The sequence below is a fragment of the Triticum dicoccoides genome, chromosome 6A (genome assembly GCF_002162155.2).
Source record: "Triticum dicoccoides isolate Atlit2015 ecotype Zavitan chromosome 6A, WEW_v2.0, whole genome shotgun sequence".
NCBI lineage: Eukaryota > Viridiplantae > Streptophyta > Magnoliopsida > Poales > Poaceae > Triticum > Triticum dicoccoides.
In genome coordinates, this window is record NC_041390.1 from 218,147,583 (window position 1) to 218,155,684 (window position 8,102).

The following is an 8,102-nucleotide window of genomic DNA, read 5'->3' on the forward strand; positions in this document are numbered from 1 at the left end:
GAAGCAGACGACAGAAAAGCTAAGTTGCTAAAGCTTGAGCAATCAGTTTTTTAAGTTTTTGAGTTATTTTCCTTGAACGACCGTGCTTTGTATGGAAAACCTGTGCACGGAGGAACCAACTCGTAGCTAGTTGCGCCTTTACTTTGTTTCGAGTCCGCTCAACAGCTTAAGTGAGCTGCTAGCGCCCTTACTTTGCTTCGAGTCCGCTCAACAACTTAAGTGAGCCGCTAGCGCCCTTACTTTGTTTCGAGTCCGCTCAACAACTTAAGTGAGCTACAACTAGTTGCGACAAGGTTGCTTGTTGGTAGCGACCCCGCCAGCAGGCTGCTGAAGTTCCGCACTCGGCGCTCGCGGCAAGGGTACCTGCGCCGGCAAGTTTCCCTAGAAAGCGTAGGGCAGAACCATACAAAGCCAAGAGTCGAGTAAAGGAAGTAACACAACATTTTTTTTTGCCTAAGATAGAGTTATATTACAAAAATAACTTGTCGCGCCTCTAATAAAGTGTTCCCATGACATGACTGGCAGCGACAAGAAAAGAAGAAAACGGACGACCTAATCTACGCGACCGCCGTCAACCCTTTTGACCTCGTTCACCCTGTCCACAATGGGTGCGACGAGGGCCTTAAGTGCGTCAAGATCAGCGTCCACCGGTAGCCTCTTGAGGACGTTGGTGAGGTTGAGGCCCGGATTGCGGAAGGCCACCTTCACCAGCACCTTCTCTAGAACTCCGGCACAAATCGAGCGTGACTCATCAGCCAACTGCTTTGGGATCCATTCCCGGAGTTGCTGGAGCGCCGCCGCCACGCCTTTGAAGAACAGAGTGAGCTTGGCGCTGGGTTGGAGGTTCTCGTCGGAGGAGTACCCGAAGCCTTCCACCTCCAATTGCACCAGCTCCTCTTCGATGACTGCAGCAATGTTCACGAGGCCCTCCGTCCAGAGCTCCACAGTATCTCTGAGAAGATTCTGGGTTTCGGTGGCCCTCGCTAGCAGCGCCTCGTTGGCTTCGATGTCCTTCTTCAAGTCTGCCTCCCGTTTCCTGGCGCTGTCCAACATCTCCGTCAAGGTGGCCAGCTTCAGCGTCAGATCGGTGTTGGAATCCTTGGCGGCGCTCAATTCCTTGCCCCTCTCGGCGAGTCGGCCCTGCAGCTCACCGTGGGCAAGGGCGTCCTTCTCACGCTCTAGCTTGAGGGCGGCAAGCTCTTCGCCACCAACCTTCAGATCAGCTTCTAGCTGCGCCACCTTTGCCTCCAATTCTTTCTTGGCGGCCTCGGCAGCCGCAGTCGCATCCTTTGCCTCTTGGAGCGTCCCGCCAAGTGCCCGTTCGCGCGCGGCAAGCTCCTCTTCGTGGCTGTCGAGGTTCACTTTCCGCTGAGTCAGCTCGCCTTCTCGCGCGTACAGCTTCTCGCCGGTGAGCCGCTGCTGCTCTTCAGCTTCGGCCTTCTCGAGGAGGAAGGCCTTCCACTCCTCAGCAAGCTGCTCCCGCTCCTCCGCCAAGGCCCGGAGAGTTTCTTGGCGAAGACCCCGGAGCTCCTCCGCACGCTTCTCTATGTCCACGCTCGCCCTTGCGACAAGCGCTTCCTGGGACTCCAACTTGACTTGGCGGGCGCGGTAGAGCGCCAGCAGCCTCCGCAGCAGTCGCTCCTCCTCAGGCTCTTCACTGCTGCTTCCCGGCACGTCGACGATCGACAACCCAGCGGAGGCAAGCACCTCCCCATCCAGAGCTTCTCCTTCCATCGGCGCCCTGGAGCTCGATGCCCAGGGGAGCTTGATGAAGATGCCCTCGCCAGCCTTCAGATAGGCGCCGGGTTGGGGCTCCTCGGAGCCTGACGCTGCGGCAGCGGCGGAGGGATCGGCGGTCGGTGCAGCGCCTGACGCTCCTGCAGCCTCAGGGCCGTCAGTGCGATCACCAGATCCCCCGCCAGCCTCCTCGGCGGCAGCCTTGGCGGCCTCTTCGCCGGCGGGCACGTCAGCGCCGGCTCCTTCTTCGGTGGCCGCGGCATCATCAGTATTGCCGCGCGCGTCCTCCTCACCACCCGCCTCGGTCTCCATCGGATCCGCGGAGGGTGGGTCTGACGACCGGAGAAGAAGGAGAAATCAAACAAGTATCCGAGAAGAGAAATCAGCAGGAGACTACAAGGAAAGTCTCGGGCAAGAAGGACTACCTGTGCTAGGATCTGCCGTCGTGACCTCCACCACCGGCGGATCGTTAGCGTTGTCCCTTGCCGGAGACTCCTCCCCTGCCGGAGGCTCCTCCCTTACCGGAGGGTGCTCCCTTGCCGGGGAGTCCGCCCTTGGCGGCGTAGTCGAAGCAGACGACGAGTCGGAGGAGATCACCACGCCCTCCTGATGAAGCTGTTCTGCTCCTGCACAAACAAACCAGTGATCAGATGTCAACAAAGGAAAAGAGCAACCATGCGCACCCAGAAGCAGAAAGTAAACCATATGCTTACGCTGGGGGATGCGCTAGGGGCTGCTCTGCGAAGTGATGGCCGGATCCGGCAGGATGGTCTCGGGCGCGCCTCCTGTCGTCGCAGTAGGCTCGTCCTCGATGACCACCACCTGAGCCTTGGCCCTCTTCGCTGCCCTCTGAGCCAGATCCGATGCAAGACAAGATCAGCAAGTTGAAGAACTACAAGAACAAGCAAGGGAATCTTACTCTTCTTCTTCTTCCTCCTCGTCGGAGCTGAGCGCGGAGAGGTCGAAGTTCGGCCCACTTCCAGCGCGACGAGGTGGAGGGGTGGGATCCCTTGGCCGCTTGGCGGGGACTGCGGCGCCAGCCCGAGATGACCCCGCCCCAGTTGCCGCTGCGGCAGGAGGCGCACCCGCGGCAACCGTACTTGCCGCGACGGAGCGCGTCGTGTGGCGCTGCGGCTGTTGACCAGCTTGCCGCCCTGCTGCGTCCCCGATCTTGCGGGGGCGCCTTCTCGGCTGCACTGGGGGCGGCGTTCCGGGCCCTGTTCCCGGCAAGCTCCCCGGAGATGGCGGGTCGCTCGCACCCTCGGCGGACTCACTCAGCTCGGCGTCGGGCGCGGCAAGCTCTTCTTCGTCTTCGGGCCACTCCCGCTCAGCAAGACTCATCGCCGATGCCGTGTCCGCTTCCTCCACCGTGAACCCAAATTCACCCGCGGCTGCGGCTGCCGCCGCCTCTTCCGCCCTGGTGGCGATGCGCTCCATCTCTTGATCAGTGGTGTCGTGGGTGAGGAGCTTCTTCTCGTCAGCATTGACCGCCACCTTCACTAGGCTGTCAAAGAACTGCTGCACGACGTCGCCGGCGGGCTCTTGCCAAGTTGGAGCGATCCCGTGCGAGTCACACAACGGCATCATGGCGCAGATGCGGTCTCGTGAGGAGTTGTTACACAGAGGCACGACGCCTGCCGGCAACCTGAACCACTCGGGATGCTGCGGGTCGTGCTTGAATATTTCCTTAAGTATCCCGTCCAATTCTATGACGGTGAAATTGAAGTTGAGGCCTGGGCGCAACCTCATGATGTTTGCCGGGCCTCCAAATTCCCAGGCGGGTCTCCCCTTCGCCTGCAGAGGGGCGATGCGGCGGCGGAGGAAATCTGCGCCGACAGCTCCTACAGTCAACCCGGCAAGCCTGAGGCGCAAGATCCGGGTGGTGGCGATCTTCAGCTTGTCATCGTCCGCGGACAGAGCGCTCCAATCATTGCCTCGCACTGCTAGGGCTTGGCGGAGGGCGGTGAACGGCTGCAGGTTCTCCTCTACAACCCAGCACCAGTTTGCTCTCCACTCATCCCACTTGCTGCGGAGCTCCCCCTCCAGATAGGTCTCCTTCTTGCCAGCTCGCGAGATCCAGGCGATTCCCCCGGCAAGGGTTTCCCCTCTCTCGACACGGGGCATGAAGAAATGGCGGAAGAGAGCTATGTTGGGGTGGACTCCGACAAAGTTTTCGCATAGATGGGCGAAAACTGCCATGGTCAAGACGGCGTTGGGGGTAAAATCAAGGAGGTGGAACCCGTAGGTGTTCATGATATCACAGAAGAAATCAGAGAATGGCGGACAGAGCCCGCAGTAGAAGAACACGGCAAAGAAAGGGTATCCGCCAACTGGAGCTTCTTGCGAGGTGATGGCGGAGAGTACCTTTGTGCGCGGATGCGCCCGTGTCTCCGTCGACCAGAAGAGATAGTACCACTCCCTCAGATCCTTTGCGGAGAGCTCGGGGAGGAAGGTGGCCCGCTCTTTCCGCAGCGCCTCAAGCCGCTGCGCCTCGGTCGACTTCATAGCTTTCCCGGCCTTCCCCTTTCCGGGCTTCGGAGCCATGGCGGAGGCGGTGGGGGAGATCGACGGCGCTGGTAATGGCGGCGGCGACGGAAGCGGAGTGCTGCTCTCTTTCGACTTTGGAAGCGGAGGAGGGCGGCGGAGATTGCAGCAGCGAAGGGCGAAAGTGGGGGAAATGCCCCTGTTTCCCTTGCTTATAAAGAGGGACGGGGCGGACATTTCGGCCTTCCAAATAAACAACCTTCCACGATCTCTCCCACGACGCCGCGTTTGACGCGTGCCGTTCTGGGCGTGCGCGGTGGGAGCGGAGAGATATGCGGCGTGACCTAGGCCGCACGTGCCCGTGCACTGGTTTGGGCCTGGCCCAACAGCGCTCGGCACCGTGTATGGCCCAGGCCCGGGGGCTCCTGTCGGTGTACTAGAGTAGGGGTACCCTAGTATCCCAAACTCGTGCACGGGCAGTTGCAGCGCCCCGCGGCAAGGCTTGACGGGTGACCGCCAAGACCCTCCGTGGTTCCCTTGAAGACCATTCAAGAACAAGGTACTCAAACCAAGGCCCCGGCAAGAGGAGCTTGCCGGGAAGGCCAACCAAGGCCCCGGCAAGAGGAGCTTGCCGGGAAGGCCAACCAAGGCCCCGGCAAGAGGAGCTTGCCAGGAAGGCCGACCCAGGCCCCGGCAAGAGGATCTTGCCGGGAAGAGACAAGATCCCGGCAAGAGGAGCTTGCCGGGAAGGCCACTCAAGGCATACCAAGAAAGCTTGCCGCGACGCGCCCTGCGTCCCGGCAAGACCCGGTGAGCAACAAGCTCCCAAACTCGACAAGACGACAACCGCGGCAAGGAGCTTGCCACGGGAAACCCCCACTTCGTGCCCGCGCTCCAGCACACCTGCTAACGTGTCGCTCCAGGACTCTCCCAAGCACACATGGCAGGAGGCTGTGCAGCTAGGGGTGCGCGGTGGCAAGCGGAGATGAAGAGAAGGCCATCGTGGCAAACGGTGGCGCTCCTAACGGTCACTTTTTGCACTGTTTAGGCAACTCAGACAGGCATTCAATGACCTTGTCCCCTGCCGTCAGAGTTAGGTAGGGTGCACTGTGTCCACAGTAGCGGTAGCTGCACCTACCGCATCTTTTTCCATTTTTACCCTTCTAGTCTACGTTGCCACCTGTCGGTGACCCCTTGAAAGTATAAAAGGAGGCCCAGGCGCAACGTAGAGGGGGTTCGGCCGGTTCGGCTCATTCGAAACACCAGGAACACTCTCACGCTCAGTCTGGCAGCGTCCATCGCTCCTGAGCAAGGATTCAATATACACAAACAAGCAGCAGTAGGGTTTTACGCATTCGTGCGGCCCGAAGCTGGGTAAAAACCGCTCGCGTGTACCGCCTCGATCCGCTCTTTGTGCGGCCTCCGCCTCCCTCCGAACCGAAAAGGGGCCCTGTCCCCATAGGTGTTGGTGGATCAGCCTCCCCGACAATGATCCGTGTGAATAGTTACCTTAGAATCAACAATATAAGGTCTGAACTTATCACAAGCAAATACAACTGCTAAGAGTTCTTTTTTAGTAGTGGCATAATTTCTTTGGGCATTGTCTAGAGTTTTACTAGCATATTGAATAACATTTAATTTCTTATCAACTCTTTGCCCTAGAACAGCACCTACAGCATAATCGCTAGCATCACACATAATTTCAAAAGGTAAATTCCAATCAGGTGGCTGAACAATAGGTGCAGAGATCAATGCTTTCTTAAGTATTTCAAATGCTTCTACATAATCATCATCAAAGACGAATGGTATATCTTTTTGTAATAAATTAGTCAGAGGCCGAGAAATTTTTGAGAAGTCCTTAATGAACCTCCTATAAAAGCCGGCATGGCCAAGGAAACTTCTTATACCTTTGATGTCCTTGGGACACGACATCTTTTCAATAGCATCAACTTTAGCTTTATCAACTTCAATGCCTCTTTCAGAAATTTTATGCCCCAAGACAATTCCTTCATTAACCATAAAGTGGCACTTCTCCCAATTCAAGACAAGGTTAGTTTCTTCGCATCTCTGCAAAACTCGATCAAGGTTGCTCAAGCAATCGTCAAAAGAGGATCCATAAACGGAGAAATCATCCATGAATACCTCACATATCTTTTCACAAAAATTAGAAAATATAGCCATCATGCATCTTTGAAAGGTAGCAGCTGCATTACATAAGCCAAAAGGCATACGTCTATAAGCAAAAGTAACAAAAGGGCAAGTAAAAGTGGTCTTAGATTGATCATCAGCTGATACAGGTATTTGAGAGAGACCAGAATAACCATCTAGAAAGCAAAAATGTGTATGTTTGGATAATGTTTCTAGCATTTGATCAATAAAAGGTAAGGGGTAATGATCTTTTTTAGTAGCCTTATTTAATTTGCAGAAATCAATTACCATCCTATAACCTGTAATAATTCTTTGCGGAATCAATTCATCTTTATCATTAGGAACGACAGTAATACCTCCCTTCTTAGGAACACAATGGACATGACTTACCCACTGACTATCAGCAACGGGATAAATTATACCTGCCTCAAGGAGCTTTAGTATTTCTTTTCTTACCACTTCTTTCATCTTAGGATTCAGTCGTCGTTGGTGATCAATAACTGGTTTGGCATCTTTTTCCAAATTTATTTTGTGTTGACATAGAGTGGGACTAATGCCCTTAAGATCATCAAGAGTATATCCAATAGAAGCACGGTGCTTCTTCAGAGTTTTCAATAATTTTTCTTCCTCCTTCTCTGAAAGGTTAGCACTAATAATAACAAGATATATCTTCTTTTCATCAAGATAAGCATATTTAAGAGTATCAGGCAATGGTTCAAGCTCAAACACGGGATCACCCTTGGGTGGAGGAGGATCCCCTAAGATTTCAACAGGCAAGTTGTGTTTCATAATAGTTCCTTGTTTAAAGAACACCTCATCTATTTCCCTTCTTTCATTCATAAACATATCATTTTCATGGTCTAGCAAATATTGTTCTAAAGGATCACTAGGGGGTACAGCAATAGAAGCAAGACCAATAATTTCATCTTTACTAGGCAATTCCTATTCATGGTGTTGTCTACGAAATTTAGAAAAGTTGAACTCATGAGACATATCACCTAAACCAATAGTAACAACATCCTTTTTGCAGTCTATCCTAGCATTAATAGAGTTTAAGAAGGGTCTACCAAGTATAATGGGACAAAAGCTATCAAGAAAATTAGCAGGATATTTAGTTTTCCCACACAAGACTTCAACATCTCTAAAAATCCCCATTGGTGAAGTAGTATCTCTATTGGCAAGTTTAATTGTGACATCAATATCTTCTAACTCAGCAGGTGCAATATCAAGCATAATTTCTTTGTATAAGTCAATAGCTATTGCACTAGCACTAGCACCCATATCACACAAGCCATGATAACAATGATCTCCTATTTTAACAGAAATAACAGGCATGCCTACCACATGTCTATGTTTATCTTTAGCATAAGGTTTAGTAATTCTAGCAGTTTCATCACAGAAATAAATAACATGCCCATCAATATTATCAGCCAAGAGATCCTTAACAATAGCAATATTAGTGATACGTCTCCAACGTATCTATAATTTTTGATTATTCCATGCTATATTATATTCTGTTTTGGACATTATTGGGCTTTATTATACACTTTTATATTACTTTTGGGACTAACCTATTAACCGGAGGCCCAAACCAGAATTGCTTCTTTTGCCTATTTTATGGTTTCGCAGAAAAAGAATATCAAACGGAGTCCAAATGGAATGAAACCTTCAGGAACATGATTTCGGAACGAACATGATCCAGATGACTTGGACCCTACGTCAAGACATCAACC